This window comes from Chiroxiphia lanceolata, chromosome 4 (assembly GCF_009829145.1).
Source record: "Chiroxiphia lanceolata isolate bChiLan1 chromosome 4, bChiLan1.pri, whole genome shotgun sequence".
Lineage (NCBI taxonomy): Eukaryota > Metazoa > Chordata > Aves > Passeriformes > Pipridae > Chiroxiphia > Chiroxiphia lanceolata.
The window spans coordinates 75,076,836-75,099,643 of record NC_045640.1 but is presented as its reverse complement, the minus strand read 5'-3'; the positions used below and the strand labels follow the sequence as shown (position 1 = coordinate 75,099,643).

At 47.6% G+C, this 22,808-nt stretch overlaps 1 long non-coding RNA gene across 1 annotated transcript in view; it reads left to right on the top strand.

Moving 5' to 3' along the window:
• The window catches only part of LOC116785722, a 68,891-nt gene that overhangs the window by 14,877 nt on the left and 31,206 nt on the right, over window positions 1-22,808 (top strand). The window contains exon 5 of the long non-coding RNA XR_004356668.1: window positions 10,650-10,819. This is a non-coding gene — a long non-coding RNA (uncharacterized LOC116785722). The remainder of the gene's footprint in view (window positions 1-10,649; window positions 10,820-22,808) is intronic.

The window sequence follows — 22,808 nt, the reverse complement described above, 5'->3', positions numbered from 1 at the left end:
AGAGGAGCGTTTCCACACAGGAGCTGCTTCAAAAGGAACTGGGCGTTCCCACTGACATCAGTGGGGCAAAGCCTACGCCCACTCTCTTGCACCTGCTCAAGGAGTTGTCCTTTAAAGATACTGAAAAGAACTAACCACTTGCAGCAATTTCATTGCCTGGCTGGATCATTACTGTAATAAAGTCGTTATATTCTACTTACTGTATCCTTCACCCTGTGCTTTGGCAGGTTACCTCATCAGAGCTCTGCAGCAAGCTTTGACCTGCATGGAATAAAGGCAGAAGCCACAAACCAGGCTGGTCATTTTTCTGTGTCTTTTAAGGCTTTGGGTAATTCCAGCTGGAGATCCCAAACTGAAGTAAATTCACACACACACCCCCCCCATGTAAAACAGAAACTCAGGGCTGTAGGTGCTGGGTGGTTTGCCCTCAAATCTGTGGGGCTTTCACACAGGCCCTCTTGGGCTGGTTGTTTCCGTGTGTGGAGAATGTAGGTCTCTTTGTGCTTAGGCAACTGAGAGTCAAACACCTCTTACCCAATTGCCTTCCTAAGTGGGCGAGCAGCAGGACTCCTTCCTCCCATAAACCTCTGGTGACACTTCACTTCGCACGCTGGCCCACACAGGGCCTGCCATGCCAGAGAGCACTATGTCACCAGTGCACTAAATAACTGTACTGTGTTTTAACAGGCCTGTGGCATCAAGGAAATCTATGTTACCCCACCAATGCTCCAAAACGGAAACGTGCAGTTATAGGTGACTGTAACCCTGGCTGCAGCTAAACAAAACACCCTTCCTCAGCTAGTGTAGCAACCTGAAGTGCAGATGGTTCTGGCTGTCCTATAAGTTTGTGATGCTCCAGTGACTCTCCTTTTCATTCTTTAGTGAGCAAGACACAGCTGTAGTGGAAGAAGGTTGCTCTGAGCCAGCATTTGGTCTAAGTACTCTCATTTTCCATGTGAGTGTATCTCAAGACCTTGCTGCAATCCACTCTTTAAATAGTACCTTACAACCTAAGCTTATTAGATTGTCCTTGAGCTTTTCTGTGCCCTCCATCCCTGTGGTACCTCTGTCTTTTGCAAGTCTCTTGTTGAAAAACTCAGAGATGTTGGTCCGCGTTGTATGGACTAAACTGAGGCTGGTAAACACTAAGCTTAAAGCTCTCCATTCCTTCCTTTCGGCGACTGAGTTTCCTGCATTTCTGCAGGCCTAGTACAAGGCTGTGCAGATGAGCATTCAGAAAAGGGGTGCGTGCACACATTCTTAGTGAGCAACCCTTAGTGAACATGAACAATTCCGGTTCATGCCTTCGCCCAGCAGGGCAGGAGAGCTGCCAGGTCCTCAGGGCAGCAATTGGCTGCCCTAATCCTTCCTCTTCCTACAGTTTCCTGCTTCACTTACACACTCTTGTCCAAATTCAGCAGATGTTGAAGTTGGGATGCTACAGACAATAGTGTTCTCTGATTCATCCTTAGAGCAGGCCCTGTCCTGTGTAGGAAAGGAGGCAAAAATACAATATTACCTGTGTGTATAACAAGGCTGTTTCATAATGCATTCACACAAGAGAGCCAAACGAGGGTTGTACAGACAAGCTACTTCCAAAGGTACCCAAATAAATGAAGCTTCCTACTTGCACAGATTTGTGACCCAGCCAGCTCCGGGGTGAATCTGGCTTGTGTTTGGCGGTCTGAACAGCTCAGGGGTGAGCATGGTGGGTGAGGGTGGTGTGTTGGATTGCTGAGCCTTTCCTCAGGTAGCCACACCTTTGTGTAGCAGTGCTATTACTTGTCCCAGGGGGCGTCAGCTCAACTTGGTCAGTCCTAGAAGAGGCTTCTTCCAAACCACTGGCTCTTAAATCCAACCTGTACCTGGATTATAGAAGTTGTAGCAGAGGATCTTCCTCCGGGTTAATCTCAGTTGATATCACTTTTTTCATACTACTGTAACTGGTCTCAATTGCACTAGCAAGTGTGCTGGTACAGCTGAGAGGGAACATCATATTGTAGAGAACAGGTGGTGGCTGCAAGGATTGCCAGTCAGCCCTCCAGAAAATGTCCTTAGTGAGGTGCAGACTGAGGCTTGAACTGCCTCTTGTTTCTGCTGAGAACATGCTAAGCCAGCAGGAGCCACTTCTACATCTCTTACCCTCCCATTGAAGTGCTTCTCCTTTGGTTTCATCAGCTCTTTGTGAGATCTGAGAAATGCTCAGGGTCACTCCCCAGGGTAACTTGTAAGAACAAGCTGTGCCATGTGCCCTCAAACCAGGGCCGCATGCATCTGAAGTCTTACCCTCAGCTCAGCTTGATATTAGTGGAGAGGAACAGTTAGATCAGAAGATACTGCTCTGAGAATGCCACATTTGTGAAAGGAGCAGGTTGTTCCTTTCTTTAGTGAGCAGGGACCGTGCTGGCTGTGACAGCAGTCCTGCTCCTGGCAGCTCTGTTGGACTGTGGAGGCAGAGGGGTAAAATAGACCACTAACAACTAATGGGGAAGGGCAGCTCCAGCAGAAGAGTCTGAGGGAGAAAGACTCAGTTTACAGCTCGTTGTTTGGGTCACCTGCCTGAGATAAAGCACTTCTTCAAGTCCTGTTCTGCTGGTTCTGGGTCTCAAGTGATTCATTTCTCCCAGAGCCACCTCTCAGTGGGATGGAGCTGCTGACCTCCCAGGTCATGTTCCCCTTCCTCCGTATCACCTCCAACTCTTCTGCTGGTGCTGTGATACCATCAGGGGAGTGAGGGTTTCAGTGCTGGCTTCTGACACATGTTGCAACTCTCAGCACCTGTAGGCTGTCGAGGCAGCAAGAGCAGGTATTTCATCCTGACAGGGAGGGAGAGACCCTTGAACAGTGCACCGAGAGGGGCAATTGCTGTGGTGTAGGAAATGATTAAACACAGATTTGTGATCTTTACCTAGGCATGAGGGAAGACAGAACCTTGAACTTAGGCTCCCATCCTCCTGCAGACTTCTGCTAGCAGCATCTCCTATTCCCTCTGATGTAGCTTAGGATGGGAAAGGAGGTAGGGTAAGTACCCGGTGCTGCAAGATGCTTCAAAGTGACCTTCTCTGTCAGAAACTTCCAATCTGTCCAGTGGTCTCTATATTCTCTGTATTGTACCTTCTGATCCACACAGCTCTGTAACCATTTGGGAAGTCTGGCAGAGCATAAATAAAATATATTGACATACATAGAACCAAAACCACCTGTCAGCTCAATGTGTAGGGTTTGCATTTAGGATGTAGAATAAATTAGACATCAAGCTGCTAGTGTTGGGTGCACAGTACCCAGATTATCCATGAAGCTTCCTAGGTATCCACCCTAATCTTGGCTATGACTTAGAAGTGAAGAGAACAAGAGATCAGTTTGTGTTCTGGCATTATTTCATGTGTGCTTGTTTGTGGAGAAGTCTTTACTGGCCTTCCAATGGAAACAAAGCAGTTGTGTCTGCAGACCTGAGCACTCACATTTCCTGGAGAAATACATGCTTTTTAGGGGTTTGTTTGATTTGTTCATCAAATGCAAGGTAAAAGCACTCTCTAATTCCCTCCCGTCTTTCTGGCTGAGCAGGCTCATGCTCAGTTGAGAGGCATGAGGACCTGACAGGAAGGTTGCACCCCCTGGCTGGCTTTCCTTCCCCACTGACTCTTGCCGGGGGATCGTTGTCTTCTCTGAGGACCTGTTGGATTTGTGCTGGGAAGCAGCGCCCCGCACAGCCGGACTGGTACTGCATCCCCTGCTTTTCCTCCTCCTCTTTTGCACTGAGGCGTCTGCCTCCCAGGAAAAAAACCTCTCTACATGTTCTCTCTCCGCACAGTGGGACCTTCTTGCCCCAGCAGTAAAGTGACTGAACCGTGCTGAGTGCTGCAGGGCTGCAGCACCCACAGTCACCCTCATGGCCACAGCATGTGCTGAATGTAGACTTGTCCGTCAGCAGCTGAGGGAAACAGCATCAAGTCCCTTCCTCTCACTGCTGAGGCTTCTCCGCTACATCGAGCTGTTGGGGCAGGACAGGCCGTGCACCTTCACAAATCACCTGTGTCTGATTGGTGGCAGAAAGCTCTTTCCCCACCCTATTTCTCTTTCTGCTGTGGAAAAGAACAGCATTCATTTCCAACACCGCCTCAGACAAAACACTTGAGGGTCTTACAAGGTTTTCTTGTTTTCTAGCATGTTACTTCCTTCTCCTGTCTGAAGGATTTACAGTTTTTCCCTGGGGCAAGCAATCTCCCTGTGCCCTTTCCTTCCTCTATTATCACTTCCTAAAGCCAGTCCCCTCTCTGTAAACCCATGGAACAGTGATGGGGAGCAGAGGATGGAGAAGAGTTAATGTCACTGGTGTAAAACCCAAGTGTATTTCAGTGTTTGTTTAGTACTTCACAAACTATAAACCACCCTGTGGGGGTGCTGGAAATAGAGATAAATAAATTAGTGACTTCACAGACAATCATTGCGGATTTTGTTGGGTCTATGAGAATCCTCTTCCCCACAGGAAGCCATGTTGCCACACAGCAGTTAACAGCTCTCTCTTGGGCTGGACACAAGTGTTTTGTGTGTCATGGATCATTTCTGGTCATGACCACGTCTGTGCAGAGACAGTGGTCAAATGTTTATGAGTTTATGGATCCAGCACCAAACACATTCCGGTGACATGGTCACATGCCTTCCTAGTGATCAGCAGTACTTGACATCCAACTCACAGTGACGCATTTAGTTGAAAAATAAAAAAGGATCCAATGAACAAAAACTTGCAACACTGAGGAAACACTTCCAGGGCCGAGCCCATCCTTTTGGGACAACAAATTTGCTCTGTTGGCTGACAGTACATGGTTCTGCCAAGCTTTCTGGTACCTTGAAATCTGCTTTCTGAAGATCTCATCACATCCTAAAACCTTATTGTTGGCTCTTAATTATTGTGAAATGTAATTGCACCCTATGGCTGAAAGGCAAAGAAAAGCGCAGGAGTAACACAGAAAACTGTGTCACAGCAAATGATAGATGGGTTGAAGAAAGGAAAGTAGGAAGGCAGGAAAAGATTGAGGGGAGAAAAAGAAAACAAACAATAGCATTCCATTCACACCATTATGTCCACTAGTCTTTGATGATCCTTCTTTGAATTCATTCAGGTAGTTTTTGAACCAGTTTATATTTCTGACTTTCACTTCAGGCTGTGACAGTGAGTTCCACAGGTAAAGGATGCACCAAGAAAGAATGATGGTCCCATTCAGACACTGGCCTCAGAACACATCACTGGGTGAACAGGCTCTTCTGTCTCACACCTGCACTCTAAAATTTACCATTATTTTTGCCTACTTCTTGTGTTACAGGACAAAGTGAAAAATCATTTCCTGATCACATTCTCTGCTTCACTCCAAGTATCCACCATGTTCCCATCCAGTTGTCTTCTTTTCAAGTGAGAGGGGCCCCATCTGTTCATCTCTCCTGCTGCTGCAGCCATTTTAAATCCCTCATCAGCAGTGTCACCTTAGACTTCCCTATTTCTGAAGGAAAAGGACATCATAGCAGTGTGTTGAGTAAGACTGCAAGCAGTCAAGATAATACCACATTATTCAAGTACACCATGGCACAACCCTTTTTTCTTCATACCTTCTAATATCCCTCTGGCTTTTTTGGCCTCTGCAGGACGCTCTGTAGGAGGAGGAAGACTCGTGCTGCATCCAGGCTAGAGAGTTTGAGGAGGGTCTTCACTGCCACAGTCTGATGAAATGTAAAGGAAAAATAGGCAAAGCTTTTGGCAGTTTGGAGAACAGCAATGTGTAGGGCTGGAGGGTGTTCTGTTCTAGGAAGACATCTGTGTGAGGGCCATGAAGGGAAGGAGTAAAAAACTAAATGAAGCCTCTCTGGTTTGGGTTAAGGTAGGGCTGAACACAAGAGCTTGAAAGCTTATGTGTACCTGAGGCTCCTCCAGAGGCCTTAAGTAAGGCTGCCATCCCAAATTGTCCTGTCTAGACTACTGCTACCAGAGCATGGCTGGGGCCAAAGGGCACAGAGTCAGGAGTTAGATTTGCATTTCTTTGCTTGTAAATGAACTGTATTTGATAGGGAATTTTTAGGACAACAAGCATGGCTGTTATACAGCACAGTGTAACTAAACTCTCACACTCAGAAATTACAAGTAGAGCCCTCAAAAAGCTCCTATAATTGGTGTAAACTTGATATGACACAGTATTTTAGCCTACGTATTTTGAACTGCATTTGTTTGCTGATCAGCCTTCAGAATTCAGGGGTCAACCATTTCAATATCTTTCTGTAACCCTGTGGGCTACAGAGGTGGTTCTTTTTCCTTTCTTTCTTTAAAATGGAAGGTGAGAATCTCATATAATTGCAGGATTTTCGGCTGTAAAAGGCAAAGATTGCTCTGAGATGAGAGCGCTGTCAGCATAACCAGTGACACTACAGACTGTTTTCTGGGAATTGCTGGATTAAGGCCCTCCCCAGCCTTCTAGGAAACCCAAATTGTTGATTCCTCTTTCCAGTTTTGTTTCATGAGACTTCTCTCTTGTGGCTGAAGCCTGTGTTTTCCACCCCTGATACTGGTGACAATGTCAGTCTGAGCACTGGGGAGCAGCAATAGGCTCCAAGCAGGTAAGCTGACACCTCAGTCTTGTTTATTAGCTCTGCCTGCCTGCCCTGGCACAACGGTGGATTTTTTTCCTAAGGGCTGGCATCCCTTTCAGCTGCAACACTTGTCCTACTTTAAACAAGTATCATTGCTGTTATTATGATGTGACCCTTCAGCCAAACACGCATGGCAACCAGCCGTCTGTGTAGGGCTGTTTCTCTGGAACAAATGAAGCTGTGGCTCCATCTCCATCCCAGGACTTCACCCTCCGGGAAGGACAGCTCAAGCTTCCCATGTCATTCAGACAGCTTTCCTCCTGCTCCTTACCCCACCCCAGCCCCACAGGATGAGGAGCTTGTTTCCCATTCCTCTCTCAGCAGCTGGATTTATTAGGAGCCTGAGGTGGGCGGAACTGTGTTGTCACACGTGTTCGGTGCACTCCACAAAGGGCAGAGTGAGAAACTGAGAACAAATCCAAGAGCTGTAGCTGGTTTCTGTGCAGACACACAGACCTGCAGTCTTGCAGAGCACACCTCTTTTCCCTGTCGTCTCAGTCAAACCCAAGCTTCTTCACCCAGCTCAAGCTTTCCTTTGGTACAGTCAGAGTGACCTCTCACCTGGGGCTTGCCTGCCCAATTTGTAAGCCCTTTAATAATGGTGATCCATTATCCTACTTTGCACATCAAAACGCACGCAGGCTCCTCCCAAACAAGAGAACTTGGCAGATGAGCCGTGGGTAAAATGCACAATAGTTTATACAAATTATGCTGTTCGAGGGTGTCATTTCTCTTTCTCCTCAGCAGAAGGAAAAGATTTCTTCCCCTCCAAATCTTACAGAAGCAGTGTTTATAAGTAATCACTGCATTATTAGGTTTATCCAGACACAAGACCACTCCGCTGTGGATGTACCATGTAATAAGGATGCAGATGAAAAGCCCTCAGTGTGTCCCAGTGTCTCTCCAAGATCAGGCTTTCCCTTGCTGCAGCATTGCCCATGGCTCTGTGTAGGTCTCTGTAACTCCTGGGTTTTGTCCATCTCTAAAGGGAGCTTGTGCTTTCTGTGATCATGGAGCATCTCGCACAAGAGATCTCTAATTTGAGCTGAGGATTAGCTGAGTGTCTGGCAAATTCTTCGTGGAGAAAATGAAATAATCACAATGCATTCTGGCTTCTCTTAGAGGCTTCGGCTTCTGGTGTCACTGTGCAGTGGGTGTTGTGTCTGTACACATCACAGTCCCCCCTGAGCCACAAGTGGTGTTTATTGGAGCTCCTTCCCCTGCCGGCAGTGCAGGAGGGGAGTCCCTGCTGACGCAGACAGTGCACGCACTGGACGTGCCGGCCCGTGGGGAGTGGGAAGGGCTGTCACTGCAAACACGTGGGCCTTTCTTCACGGCCCCTCTTCACGGCATCGGGCCACTTCTGTTGACACAGCCCGTCATACCTGCCATAGCAAACCTGTTGGCATCTTTTAGATCTATGTAAATTCTGGTGTTGATGAATTCAGCAGCTTCCTCTTGAAAACCTTTATTGAGTGACTTTCACACTGCCCCCACAGAGCCCTGTTCCTTGAAGTCAATGGGAGATCTGGGTGTGGTGAAAAGTCAAGATCAGACCTGTAAATCAGATGATAAAGAAAAGTGAATCAGTAAGAAATGCTTTTGGGGAACGACATATTCCTTTCCCATCAATTAAAAGCAGAGGGAACGTCCCAGGAATAGCTTCTCTCTGACATGTGAGGGACTACATTTCAGCAGCATAATGATCTAATAGGTCTTTCAGGTAGGTTGAGGACATAAAAGCACACTTGTGCTAAATACATTGTTCAGACCATCTAATAAGATCCCTTTCTGAAGAAGGATATGTAAATTTGTGTGGTTACTCCAGGGATGCATTCAGGCCTCTTGTGCACTATTAGCATATCCCGTGGCAGAGCCCAGTCCCTGGCAAATTGACATGCTGTGTGCTATGCCCCAAAAATGTTTGATGTGGCTATTCAGGCTTCAGGTGCTCAGCCCCAGGGAACATATTCTACTGTGTCCAAATCTCTTAGGTACACCAAGAGCCTCCCTTATTCACTGTCTCCTCCTGAAATATCCATGGCAGCTCACTGTGAAATTATGTGCCACTTCTGTCCTTTTAGTTGCTGAGTTTATTTAATTACTGTTATTCCAGCTTTCTTCGTGACTTTCTTCTCCTTTCATTGTTTCATAAGCCAGTGGTACCTGGCCTGCTGTGGGTCACAAGTCATCAAAAGGTTACCTGTGACATCATTGCAAATAAAATAAAACTGCACAAACACGTGCCCGAGCGTGTGGAGAGCTCAAGCGCAGAGGCAGAAAGAGGAACCGAACGTGCCAGCTTTCACTGCCAGCAGCTGTGGCACTCCTGGTGCCCTGCTCCGGTGAGCTGTGCTGGCACAAGGGGCTTCTCTTGGCCTTTGTCCCCAGAACATGAGGTGGGCTTCCATAAACACACAGATTGGGAAATGCAGTTGCCAGTGTGGGACATCACCGCTCCCGTTGCCTGTCCTCACAGCATTTCCTGTGCTCCTCCCTTGCCCCTGCACCGTGGCTCTGCTTCTGCCACCACCCCATCCTGGGCCCTTCTGTGCTGCTGGGGCAGTGTCTGGGAGCTGAGTGCCTTTTTGTGAGCTGTTTCATCATGTTGCTTGAATCATGAACAGCAGCGGGGCCAATAAAAGAGCCTCTGAGTGCTCTGAAGATGGAAGATGTCATACTGGGAAAATCAATCCACAGATCTGCTCTTTGATGGAATCTAGCTGCAGGCAGATGCTTTCATGTGCACCAGCATCTTCCCAGACAGATTATTCCCTTGCTCACAATGTGTACAGTCGTGCAAGTCCTGGGATAAGCAGCTTTGCGCTGCAGCACTTTTCTAAACACAACTAAAGTTCCTTTCTCATGGAGGGCACTTCCCTTTAGGGCTGTTTTGGGACCGATGGGAGAGACAACAGACTGGCAGTGACCATGTGACTGGGTAAATGTAGAGCCAGGGATAACAAGTGCTGATGCACCAGGGCATTGCAGGAGAGACCCGCTCAGCAGTGTGAACAGCAGTCACCTCTCCAGCCAGCCCTAGCACAGTGCACACTGAGGTAAAGGGGATGAGAGAGAGAATATCTGGCATGGCCAGTGGCTCAGAAGAAAAGGTAGGAATTTGTTCTGTCAGCATTTCCAACTAATTTCCTCAACAGTTTTAAAGAGGAAAAAAAAGGTACAACCAGCTCCATTGTGAGGAGCGAAACGATAAGGATCAGCCAGGAGCTCTGTTCAGACAGCTGGGCAGAAATGCTCTGGAGTTCTCAGCAGGCGACCAGACACATTGGAACATGTTGTGATACTTTGTTCTATTACTCATTATTGCACTTGCACATGGAAACTGTGTGAAACACCAGGCTGAGTGTTGGCCATGCCAACCTCCATAGAACCTCCTTAAACAGAGAAAAGGTTCCCTTTGTACATGCAATTCTCATATCACACAACGAAACCATAATAAACCCAACCTGTGAACTTGTTACATTTTTATGAGCCTACATTTGGGGCAAGAGTTTCTTTTCAGTAAGATTTTGTTTGGTATCCAACAGCTAAAACTAAAAATAGTAAATTGCCACCTAATCTAACCTTGCGTGACTCAGCTACTTTCTCCCAGGTCTATTTGGTTTTTATCTTAGTGTCAATTATTGACTACTAACAGCCTTCCTCAAGAGAACTAGCCAGTTCCAGTCCAGGGGAAGCATGAGAAAATGCAGTGGAGTGGAAGGCTTTGTGAGCTTTGAGTCCTGAGCTGACACTGCCTCCTGGAGCACCTCCCCACCTCTTTTGCCTTTGTAACCCCCACCCTTCCACCCATGGTTGTCCTAAACATGTCTTGTGCCAACATGAAAAGGCATTTATTTACATGGAAAAGCAATGTTAGTAAAGTGCCAGTGTGCTCTGTCTTTGGTAGGAAAAGCAAACAGGTTTTGTCTTTAAAAAAAAAAAGTTGTTTCTTTTTGTTTAGCTTTTCTTTCTTATTTTGCATCTCATCAAGCATCTTTCTCCCTCCTTTGCAGCCCACAGCCCTGGAAGCTGGTTTCCACCAGGAGGGGCCACTGTGCCTTTCCCACTGTTGCCTGAGCTCTGGCACTGCTCCACATCATGCAGGAGAGGGACAGCTAAAGAAGGATGGGCAGAGTGAAATTCCACCCAAAGCAGTTTCATTCAGCCGTCCCCACATTCTCCTGTAAGTCTTGCTAAAATTTACTATTTGGCAACTCTGGCCTATCTATCTATCTACCTATCTATCTGTCTATCTATCTATCTAAAATAGTCTGTCCATCTTTCCTGCACTGCACTTCAGTGACTTCCTCATAACAGTTTGGTCTCTTAATTGTTCTGCTGTTTGTTCTTCCAAAGTGCAGAAAGGTTATTCCGCTTCAGATCTCAGAGTTAATGGCAGACAAAAGGAAGTGGGTGTGGAGTAGCTTATATGTGCACTGTGAAAACCTGGTGCCCTTTCTATTTATAGCCCCGCTTGAACTTTCATTCATTTGGTTGCTATATTGGTATGGCAAACATTCCATCTCCCAGGGAAAGTACGTTAGCAGTGCAGGGGAGCAGGAGGGAAACACGCCAGCCATGCAGGCAAATACTGAATGGCCCAGAAACCACTGCTGTTCCCAGAAAGCATATAGAACCAAAGTGATACTGAAGGGAAGCTGCCCTGGCACACTCATTCAGCTAACAGGCAGAGCAGTGCTTTGAGGTAAACCCAAACCTTCTTATTGACTTCGTATCTTTTATTCCATTTTAAATCAAAGGAATTGTTAATGTATCTGTTCTCAGTGGCATGGGTTTGACTGATAAAATGAACACACTTGGTCACTTGCCCCATGCTCTGCCTTCTGGGTAGAGAGCTGGCTAACATGCACTAAGAACTCTTGGGGGACTTTTTAGTGCTGGCCAAGGGGGTTTCCTCAGCTGGGCAGTGTCTCACATCTGTCTGTTACTGTGTAAGTTACAGAAACTGCAACAAGTTACAGATAGAAATATTTAGGTGAGGACATTAGACAGCCAGATCCAGAAACTAAAAGATCCTTTTCTTCCAGGAAGAATTAAGGGTCTTGCCCACCATTTGGAGGCACCCAGACGTGCCTTGTTATAACCTCATATCTCAAGTCAGAGGAGGCTCCCATGTGGTTTTTTTGTGTGTCAGTTATTGTGAAGCTGTTAGAAAGGAAAAAAAAAAAAAAAAAAAAAAGTAGAAAATGGTTTTCCTAATTTATTACCTTTACTGTCTGTTCCTTGGAGAACAGAGAAGTCAGTAGAAAAACATATGCCTTAGGAACTTCCTGGGTGGGAATTAAGGGTTTGATTCATTGCTAATAAGGAAAAGCAGAAGTTGCCAGCCAGTTCACTGATGGAGAGACTCCTTAGTGCTTTTGGGACAGCTACCAGCACCTGTCGGAAGCATCTCCCCTTCCTATGGGAGAGGCACCACTTGCTGTGTTTTTCCCTCACTTAATCCTGCCTACTCATGCTCACAGGTCTTTGTTTACCAAAGCTGCCTTTGCAGGTTTGGATTAACCACTTTGGTCAAAGCTGTAGCCGGGTGAGGAACCCAGCTGTAACACAAGGGGCACTAACAGCTGCTGAAGGTCTCCCTCTGGCTCAGGGGAAACCTTTACCTGAAAAGTGAACCCCTCACCTGCAACCAGGTACCTGTGGTCTTTATTTCAGTCAGGGGTTTGCAGGACACGTGCTGGGCCTCTTATATTAGCACCAGGCTGCTTGGATTTGGACTCCTTCCAGAACTTCTCCAGGTGTCACTGGCATGAGGATTTAGGTACCTCTTCACCCAGCATCTATCCCCAACCTGTACCCACCCTCAGTTTCCCCGCCTCTCACTCTTGCAAAGTGGTCTCTGCACCTCAGTTGGGCCCAGGAGGAATCCACATCAAGCAGCTCCCCTTACCCCTCCTACCTTACCTCAGGGCTTGGGCTACAGCTGCCAAAATCTGCTAGTCAATGAATTAACTGACTGCTATTGATACACATCCTCGCTTCTGTTTAGGGATGCAAAATGAGAATTTTCAGCCCGTTCCTGATAGATACTGAGGACACAGATACAAAATGGTATTTGCTTCAAGCTGGTAGTTGTTTTATAAAAAAGAAGGTGAGTACACTCAGAGACTTTGACCCAGAGGAGCTGCTTTCTGTTAGGTCCAGGGAAGGTTACCCAGTTATTCCATGGGAGGGAATACAGTGGAGCCACGAGTCTCATTTTGAAGAAAACGGAGAACCCGTTACTTTGACCTCCCTCTAATTGCACGTGAGATTATCTGAAGAGGTGGAAAGTCTTCCACTAGATTGAATAATAAAAGAGAATTTCCTTAATCCTTCTCTGCAGTTGGTTTGCAGAGACAAACAACTTTGCGAGCAGGTTGTTCAGCAAGCGTGGCGCTTTCCCTCCGTTCTGGGGTTAAGATCTGAGGGCACTGATCAGCCAGCACTGAGAAGAGTCCTGTGACTCTGAAGGAAGATGTGTGTATTGATACTACCATCTCCTCTGGCTTGAGCAATCCTGGACATGGGGCGAGGTCATCGGCACTTTCATGTGCTAGCCAGGCTTGGATTCTCACACCCTTATCTCTTGCACTGGCTAAGGCGTCGCTCTGTTTTCTCTTCTATCTGCATAACCAGGTGTTGAGCAACTGGAATGTCATTCCAGAAATTCTGACTGGCTTGGGTGTGTGCTCCTCGCAGGAATTACTTCTGGGAATCACTTTGGTGGACCAAACAATATGGTTTTCAAAAATTGTGTTACTGTACAGCATGCATTTAAATGAATTGCGTAATTTAGCCAAGCATGATCCCTCTATTGCAGAGTAGCAGACTCCTCTGCCTGCTATTCCAGAGGGTACTCCAGCTCCCAGGAGCTGTCTGTTACTTACATAATTATGGGATTTATTTACACTGCCTATATGTGCCAGCAGGGAATTGAGGCTTATTTCATATTTTCCATTGTTTCAAAGTTGCAGCAGCACTTTTCATCCTCCCACAGCCCCAGGTCGTCATAATTCAGCCCCATCATTCATTTCACTCAGCCACAAGCAGAACACATTCCCAGATGGAAGTGACACTGCAGCAGACACAGAAGCTGGGAGGGAGCAACCTTCAATACTCTTCAAAGCCTAGGACACAACTGGCCTTGGATTTTAAATACGGTCCAAAGCTTTTTTATCCAAAGACAGTCAAGGGCATTAAAATAAGACTATGGCAGAAGAAAAACAGGGCCTTGAGGAGAGCATAGTTAATGTTGTCTTAGCAAGGCACGGGGTGAGACAGCTGCACTGGGTCATGGGAACCAACCAAATCTGCAGGATATAAAAGAAATCACTTGTGCGCTTGTGTGCAGCACACCAGGTGTTAGCAGGTCCTGGGAAGGTGGAGATTTCCACTGAAATCCCCAGGGCTCGAGGACAACGTGCCATCTCTGATGCTTGAGCTCCCTGTCAGTGAGGTGCACTGAGTGACCCTTCTGGACATCTCCTGAGGTTTTGCTCCTGAGGTTTTGCACAGAGAGTGCAATGACAAGGTGAGCTCATGCCTCCTTCCAGACCGTGGCCACATGTGCAGCATTTAGGCAGAGGATAATGCTACAGTTAGTGGCATGACTTTGTGATACCTTGAAATGTGGCCCCTCCAGAGCATTTATAATCAAAGGTAAATCCAGCTGTAATGGTGAGGAAAGCTGCTCATCAGAAACTTTGCCAGGCAGTCGTGTAGCTGGGATATGTTCTTAGCTCGCTGTACAATCACATTTCAGCTGTGCATTATGCAACTGCTATTAGCATTAATGAGTTACAAGGCTCATATACTGATACTGTTCCTAGAAACAGGCTGCCCAGGAATGCACTCTTTTGGACTAGTTTGGGGAGTTAGGTGGAGCAGGAGGGACCTGTGTACTTTGGTGCTCTATGGAATACCTGGATCCAAACCCAGACATGAGTCTGGGCTTCAGCTGTGGATTTCAAAGTAAATAAAAAAGCTGCCTCTGTTTGTCAAATCTGGATTCTGGTTAGGTTAATAATGTCTCCCAAATGCTTGTGAGTTTGATATCCAGCCTGATGTGTATCGAGGGGACAAATTGAAAAGCAACTATTTAAAACCTACTAACTAAAAACCAAAGTAAAATTAATCCCAGACCATGAAAATAACCTGCCCATGGAAATCTCAGTTAATTCATGTATGAGTAAGATGAAAATAACTGTCAAATGCTAACATTTCTAGTACTGATGTATAGAAAATACACTTAGAAGAAACTTCCTGCCTTAGCAGGAAGGTCTGCAAGGGCTGTGAATGCAGCTTCACCCATCTCTAATAGATCACTGAAATCAAGAGATTGGCATTGGTTTCCAGCGACTGAATTTCTTACTTGGTTTTGGGCTAGCAAAGTAAACCCCAGTTTTCTGAGGCTGACATGGATGAGATTCAGATCTCAGATTTGGATTGTCTCTCCAAAGGCTGTGCTTGCTCTCAGCAAGGACTATTTGCACGTCCAGACTAGGCAGCAGTGCAGCCATGGACTTACTGCACAAACCGGTACTGATTTTGCTGGTGCAAAATGCAAACACCCTCAATTACCTCTCGAAAATCCTGGCCAGGGCTTGAGATTTGTGATCTGCTTGGATGTGGCACTTCCTATCATGTGCCCTGGCATCTGCACAGGGCTTCCTTTGGAGCCTGCAGGGAGACAGGGAGAAGATGGAAGCTGTAGTTGAAAGGCAGCCGGATCAAAGGCGGGTGATTGGCATCAGGACAGGGTGTCTGAGCGCAGCCTCCCCCTGGGTCACACCCAGAGCTGGGTCCCTCCTTCGATTGAGCAGAGCCTCTGGGTAAGGGGCAGCCTGTGCACGGGGCACACATCAAACAGGCACAGGCAGGAGCCCAGGCCAGCCACGTGGCTGGGACCAGCGAGATGTGACTGGAGATTCCCAGGATGCTCTCGGCCAAACACGAGACCTGAAAGACTGGTGGGAGGCGGGCAGGGAACCAGGGAATAAAAGCCGGGGTTCTCGAGCACGTAAACAATGGAAACCACAGAACAGCCACACTTGCTCTGGAAAATGGCGGTGCCCTGTCAGGGCCAAACGACTGGCCAGGAGCTCAGGCTTGAAAGGCAGCGACTCAGACCCAGGACCAGCCTCTGATTCGCTGCCTTGCGCCAAAAAGCCACGACATCCTCAAAGCTATCGCAGACCGGTGTTGAGGAGAAAATTGCCCCGTGGTATCTCAGCTGTCTGCATGACAGGCTGCAGTGCTGAGCCCATTGCTGATCTGTGGATATGGATCAGAAAGAGCTTGGGTAAAGTAAACTATTGTTCCAGAGTAAACTGGGAACAAGGAAGAAGTCTGCAGACTTCATTCACGCGTTCTCACGGTGTTTTGCAAGCCTGAGCAATCCTGTTCCATAGCCAGACGGCCAAAGCACATTTAGCTGTGTGCACATACTTTGGTCTGTGCCACCCAAGGACCCTGTGCTGCTTTGGGATTTTGTAGAGATTTGAGGATGAAAGAATAGCTGGGGGATTTTCTGAAGCCTCAGAGCAGGGGGTTCATGAAGAGCTGTGGTAGGTAATGCTTAGAGGAGACTCCCTAACATCCTCTGCTTCTTGCCTGTACCCTTTGGGTTAGGGGAAACATCTTCCAAAAGCCATGCCATAAGCACGGCCCCCTGGCCTGCATTTTTCTAATTACCTTCTTTAGGCCCCACAGGGACTATGGGCTTTTCCAGGTAGATATTTAGCTGTTATTATGAACATGTAGTCAGGGTGCTCTGGCCTTAGCCAAATTCTGTCACTCTTGGTGTTACTGGCTGCTCTGCTTTAGAGGGCTCAGAGCAGCATGGAGGGAACCCTGCCTTTCCTCAGCACCTTTCCCCAAAGCTGGTCACCAGAGCATTTATTGGACACCCAATGGTTTCCATACCTGACACTCACCATGCAGAGCCTGTTCTGAGCTGCAGCTTTGAGTTTTGCAATCTGTGGTGGCAATACAGGGGTCTCAGGCAAGTCCTGCCACCCCCACTACTTCAGGCAGCTCTTCACAGAAGCCTCTCCCCAGACCTTGCCCCTGCCTAAATTCCTAGTCTAGCAGTATCACCACTTTGGGGCCTCCGCACTGGCCCTTGCTTAAATAGCAAATCCCCTCTGACTCAGCAATCAGCTGCAGTTTTGGAGTGAAGGTGTTTTAAAGACTAGGACATGCTTGACTGTGCGGAACAAAGGCAAATGTCTCCTCACTCATGGACTTAGCACTTACAGAGCTGCATGTGGCAAATTCTTCTGCTTTGTGTTTCTTGTTTTCTCTTTCATAGTAATAGCTGGGCATGAGCTTGTGGGTTTCCTTGTTTGTTTTTAAAGGCAGTGGATGGAGTTGGAAAAGGTTTCCAGTGTGAGAGGTGTGAGCCTGTTGGTTTAGCTCTGAATAAGGGGATTATAGAGTCAGAAACACGGGGAAACCCTTTTCTGGTAGGTCCTGTGCACATTCCTTCAGACTGTGTTGGTGTCTCTCCAAAACCAACGGTGATTTATGTAAGGAGCTGTGAGAGAAGGGCAGGAGTGTGAATATACACCTGCCTTTGGGTAAGAGGGAAAATATGCTTGCTATGTCACTGCAGCTCACTCAGGGGGACAGAGAAGGGCAGGCAGGCGGAACGCTGAGGAGTAGGGCAGGCATTGCTGGTATCCACTGGGGGGATCGGGATGCTTTCTCACGTTAGCGGTGGCTCCTCCTCCCATTTTCAGGTGAACAGTTAAAAAAAAATCAGTTTGACAGTGCCTGAAACGGTAAGAGCTTTGGGAAAGAGGTCCAGTATCATAGTTCAAATCTGAACTGCAATGCTCAGGGACACCTTGGGTTTGTGGGGATGCGAGGGCCAAGGCTGGGAACAGTTAGGCCATTCCAGTTAGGCCTGCAGCTGTACCGCATAAGGAGGCTTCTGCCCCTGTCACTTAGCCCACCCCACCCAGGGGCAGGATGCTGCTCCCCACCAAACTGATGCCTTGGGGCTGGTCCCTGATCTTGGCTCCAGAAGGAGGCAGGCTGAAAGCAGCAATTTCAGTCTCTGTCAGGAGCCTGTCACCTCCTCTGTGCCAGATCCCACCCCCCACTTTCTCCTTCCACCTTCCTTGAGGGATGAGTGTTGACTTCCGTGGGGAAAGTGTTCCCCTCTTTGTGGGCATGTGAGTTATATGCCCCATAAAGCTCTGCTAGGTTCTGGTTAATACCCAAATTGTCCTGGTCCCAAAACATGGCTCTCATGGGCTGTATTTTCATCCCTGTACTAAATTTCTCCCCCAAAAATAGGGAAAATCTATACTGCTCCCTCTTCCTGCCAACCTTATGAATGAGCAGTGATTCCACTGATCCAAACCTCTTCCAAAGTACCTTTTTAATTGCTCCTTTGGAGCACACTGGAGTCAGAGATGGTGGCAGTACCTCCTGGGCCAGCCCACTAGGTGTTGTCTGGGAGGTCAGTGTCCTCTGTGCCCAGCAACCCCCCAGCACCTTCCACAGGGTGACACATCCCTGCAAAGCCAAGGTGAAGGCTGCCACCTACTGAGTCCCCAGAGCTGGCTCTGGTGACACCTGAGCATGCCTTTGGCAGGCAGGCACAGCTTGACGCAGTGCTGGAGGGGAGGATCTCAGTCAGGGACCCTTGGAGCTGAAGTTTTCACAAGCAGCATCAATCTCTTGCACTACGTTTGTATTTAGACACATTTCGTTTGGATAGCAGGACTTTGGGATGGGTTTGCTCTGTGCAGTCTTTCCTTTGAAGGAAGAATCATCTTCAAAACCACCCCAAGGATGTCACTCTGTGTCACCTGTTCATAGCATGGGGGCTATTGAAAACTTCTGCTTCTCAGAACAGCTCAGTAGGTTCGGTGCCTATTTGTGGGTAAATATGGGCTGGGTGAACACTCTGTGAATTTCTGCAGATAATTCAATACTTCAGAGTCCACTGAAGGAAAAAAGACCCCAAGAAATGGACTGACTGTGTTTAGCAGCAGAGATTTAGCAACACAAGTCTTTAACAGGAGTGGTACTAGAGGCCAGATTTACTAGAATCACATTCTTAAAGCAATTAAGATCCGATTGTATAATGAATGAATTGGAGATCACCACAAAGCTGTGAGTTTCCCACCCTTGAGTCAAGTTGCAAAGACCTGGGATCATCTCATTTAAGCATCTGTTGCAAATATAATTTATGGTGCTGTTGCTGGGAGGATTATGATAAGGGAACAAAGCTGCAGAGTTAATTAATTAATGGAAGTCGGCGGTGGGTGGGGAGCACTGTGAGGATACAGGGTTCCCCATCCTACCTTTTGCAGGGCTCTCTTTTCCCTGGAATGTGCTCATGGCTGCTGCTGTGAGGTGGGATCAGCTTTGATGTGCAGTCACAGGCCTGCTCGCAGCCAGTGGGTGTGTTAGCACTCCTCTCTCAGGCTTCGTGGCAGGAGCAATTAAAGCCCGTTTCTGGAGTAGATGGCCTCGAAACAGGAGTAGCCAACACCCCAAAAATCCCGTGACATGGCCTGTGCAAAGCCGGGCTCTGGCGGAGGGGCTGGAAGGGTCTTGCCCTTCAGGTCACACTCGCTGGGGGAAAACACACTGTTGCTGGTTGTATTAAGTGAACATGTTCAGGAAAAAGATTGTTTTCCTTGTTTTTTCCAGTTGCCTGGTTTTATTCAATAATCAAATAAGCCCAAATGGGGTTTAGGTTTACTCGGATGGGAAGTTTAGTTTGGTCTGACTACCTGCTGACAGAGGCAAGGCTGAAGAGCTCTGAGTGCCAGCACTGAAAGGGAATGATAGTGAGGTATTGCCTTCAGAAACTTCAAACACATCCCTTTATCACGGCGTGATTCAAAGCATCACTCAGCAAGTTGCTGCAGATGTAAGTTATCATCTGAATACCAAGCACATTCCAATAACTGCCTCTGAAAGCAGGAGAGTACCTTTCTGAGTATTGGTCAATGTTACATCCTTGCCCTTTTGAACAGATGGGAAAAAAAAGACGTTTAGAAAAAGAAACACAGAATATTTTCCAAAGCTCTGGCAGTCCAGTGGGGAGCCTAGACTTTCAGAGGCAGAGGGGAGCCATGGGAGCTGCTTCACTGTGTGTGTGTACGGACTGGCTTGCTCCCTGCAGGAGCAGTCTCCTGGGATTCAAACCTGAGAGGGAACCGTGTTCAATGGAACTGCCAGAGCAGTGCAAGCTCAGCTCAGAGAGCCCACAGGCTCCAGCTCTAGACATCAGTCCAGAGGAAACCTGGCATCATGAGCTCCTTCCTGGGGAGCAAGTCCTTTAAATAGGCAGCAAGGGGACAGACGGAGGAGAGAAGATAAGAAACCTGTAGGAAAAAGCCTTTCTAAAGCTCAAGCCCATCCTTCCTTCATTCTTGCCCTGATCCCAGTGCTTATGCAAACAGTTTGCTAAGCCTTAGGAAGCTGAACTGGTTGGCTGCTGATGTATGCAGCTGTCAGTGCACTTCTGAGGGCACCACTGTCTGGCAGGGGGAAGGACAGTGTGAAACCAAGGGCTGCTTTGACACTCCTGGCCTGGGCCAGCAGCACAAACCAGAGACAAAGCCAGTAGTCACCTTTCTCTCTGTTTTATTTACAAGGCTCAGGCAGCTCATCTCAGCTGCAAAGCACAGCTAAAAGTGGTCAAAAGAGCATTCGGCTACAGCTTTATGTTATAGACCATATGAGGCATGTAAAAAATAAATGATTGGGCCTCCTCATCTTGACACTGCATAGAAACTGTATTATTCTCACAAAAATGTATATTACAGATACTTTCTTATTTGCCAACTTACTTCTCGGTTCATTGGATGCGCTGAAATCACAAAATAGCACTTAACGCTATGCCAAGCATTTTGTCTCCTGCCCTGCTTGAAATTGAATGATGCCTGGAATGAAGCTGCCTGCTCGTTTCAGTGAAACTGCTGCAACGTGGCCCACGAATCCTGGGCATCCAAGGCCTGCAGAGCCCTGGCCAACATCTTCTGGCTCTGGAAGCAGACTGGTGTGAGGCACTTCAAGCAATATTGTCTCTTCAGTCTGCAGCGGGTACTGGGGCCTTGCTTGTTCCCTGTAACACGCACAGAAAACCTTGAGTTCCTTAAATTTGGAATATGGAGCTCACCATTAGAGATAAATTTTCTGGATCAAGGCTGTTCTCATCCTTCTAATTTATGAATAGCAGAAAGCAGCAGCAGCCGAACTATGCATTTGGTGGGTGTAAAAGAATGACTCATTAGCTTAATGGAGAGTTATCTGGGCAATAAATGCACAAATAGGAATTGTGACAGTGAGTCACCCTTTGATTGTATGCCTGGGTGGAACGGATGCAGGTACCATTTTGCTAGGGACTGGTGTAGGGCAGGGTTCAAGATGGGTTCAGGGGAGGTAGGATGCTTTTTTCAGATCTTAACTGAACATCTTTAGCTGTAAGAGGGAGTTACCAAGCTTCACTGGATTCAGACTTCCCAAATAGGGTCAGTCTTACTGTATGGGAAGGTCATAAAACTACTTAGCTAGATTTACCCTGCAGGAACTATCTGAAGGATCTCATAAAGAAAGCCTAATCATGTCTAAATCATGTCCAAAGTAGAACCAACTTCCATCAGACTCTTTGTGTTCAATCCTACCCTCTGCCCATGTCTCCCCTCACAAGTCACCAGCTGGTTGCAAGCGCTTCAAAGCCTGACAGGAGGCTGAGGGTGGTCGTGTTTTGGTGTCACCTTAAGCCTGTCAGCACTGCCAGGGTTTGTGGCCACAGGTGGCCTCGAGTGTTCCTAAGCTGTGCCCCACGTGCCTGTGGCTCTGCTGCACCTAAAACTTCCCAGAACTGAGGGAAGGGTGCGTGTGCTCCCTGAAATCCTGTGCAGAGATTCATCTGGGAGTTGGAGCTGACATTTTGGTTCAGAAGGAGCTTCTGTGACTTGTCTGGGACAACTGTTAGCCTAGGTGGGGCTTTTGGAGCGAGCCACAGTTTTGATGCCTGTTCTGAGGAGGAGGTTTCGGGAGGAGGACTGTATCTGCCTGCTGAGGTACCTCAGTCGAAACGTTTAGCAGTCATAAGATCCTAAGTCATTAGTTGCTCTTTAAAGTTCTGGCCTGGAATTTCTGATGGATGGTAGATGCCAGAAAGTGAAATTGCTCTTATGATCAAGTGAATCCTCCCAGTATGTGAGGGAGTTACAAAACTTCATTGGCACCATTACACAACAAACAATTGCAGCTGGTTTGGGGAGAAGTCTCCACCCTGAAGTATGGTCTATAGCACTGCTCCACTCACGTTTTTCCAGGGACAGAACTGGATTTGCAGGTGCTGGTAGAGTTGCTCTGTGTGAGGCCGTACAGTAGCAGGGGCTGCAGCTGACCTGGTAGAGTTTGTGGGCCTTCTGATAACCATGAGAACAGGGCACCCAGACCTGGGGATGCACACAGGGATGTAGCACTTCCCTGCTGTATGGTTCTTCCTTCAGACTTACAGCTCACTTCTCCAAAGCCAAGTGTGGCCAGTACTGGAGGTACTGGGGTGTCACCTGCACTGGTGGTGTTATCCAGAGTCACTGTGCTCCTCACACTAACCCTGTAGCATTTGTAGAGATCCTTCCCGTCATCCCCGTCAGTGCGGCGACATCTTCTTGGAGGATCATCTTCCCAAGTAGCCAGGCAGCACAAACACCCCATGGTGTTTGATGTGGCTCCTCTCCCAGGGCCAGCCAAATTCCCACCCGCCACGGCACTCGGAGTAACAGGACAAACAAGCAGCGCTGCCAGGTGTTTTGACACCAGGGAGTTGGGGGAGTTCACAGTGGAATAACAAACAAATAGCAGGGATGGAAAAATACTTTCCCCCCTCTAGCAACTCTGGAAAAGCCAACGGCCAGTGAGACCAAGGTGCCACGCGCCTATTAGGGCTTGGTAATTGAGTGAAATCATACGGCCTCGTGATGACAGGGCACGGAAGTCTAAGGGCACATTGCTCAACCCTCTTGGCATCTTTCTAGATCTGGAGTGGCTGAAGGGCCACAGCAGGGTTCATCCTGCTGGGTACATGCACAGCTCTGACTCTCTCTTTGACTGCTTTTAGGCACAAGTTTGGTCTTTAACAAGTTTCGCATCCACCTGACTGGTTTATTATAGACTCAGAA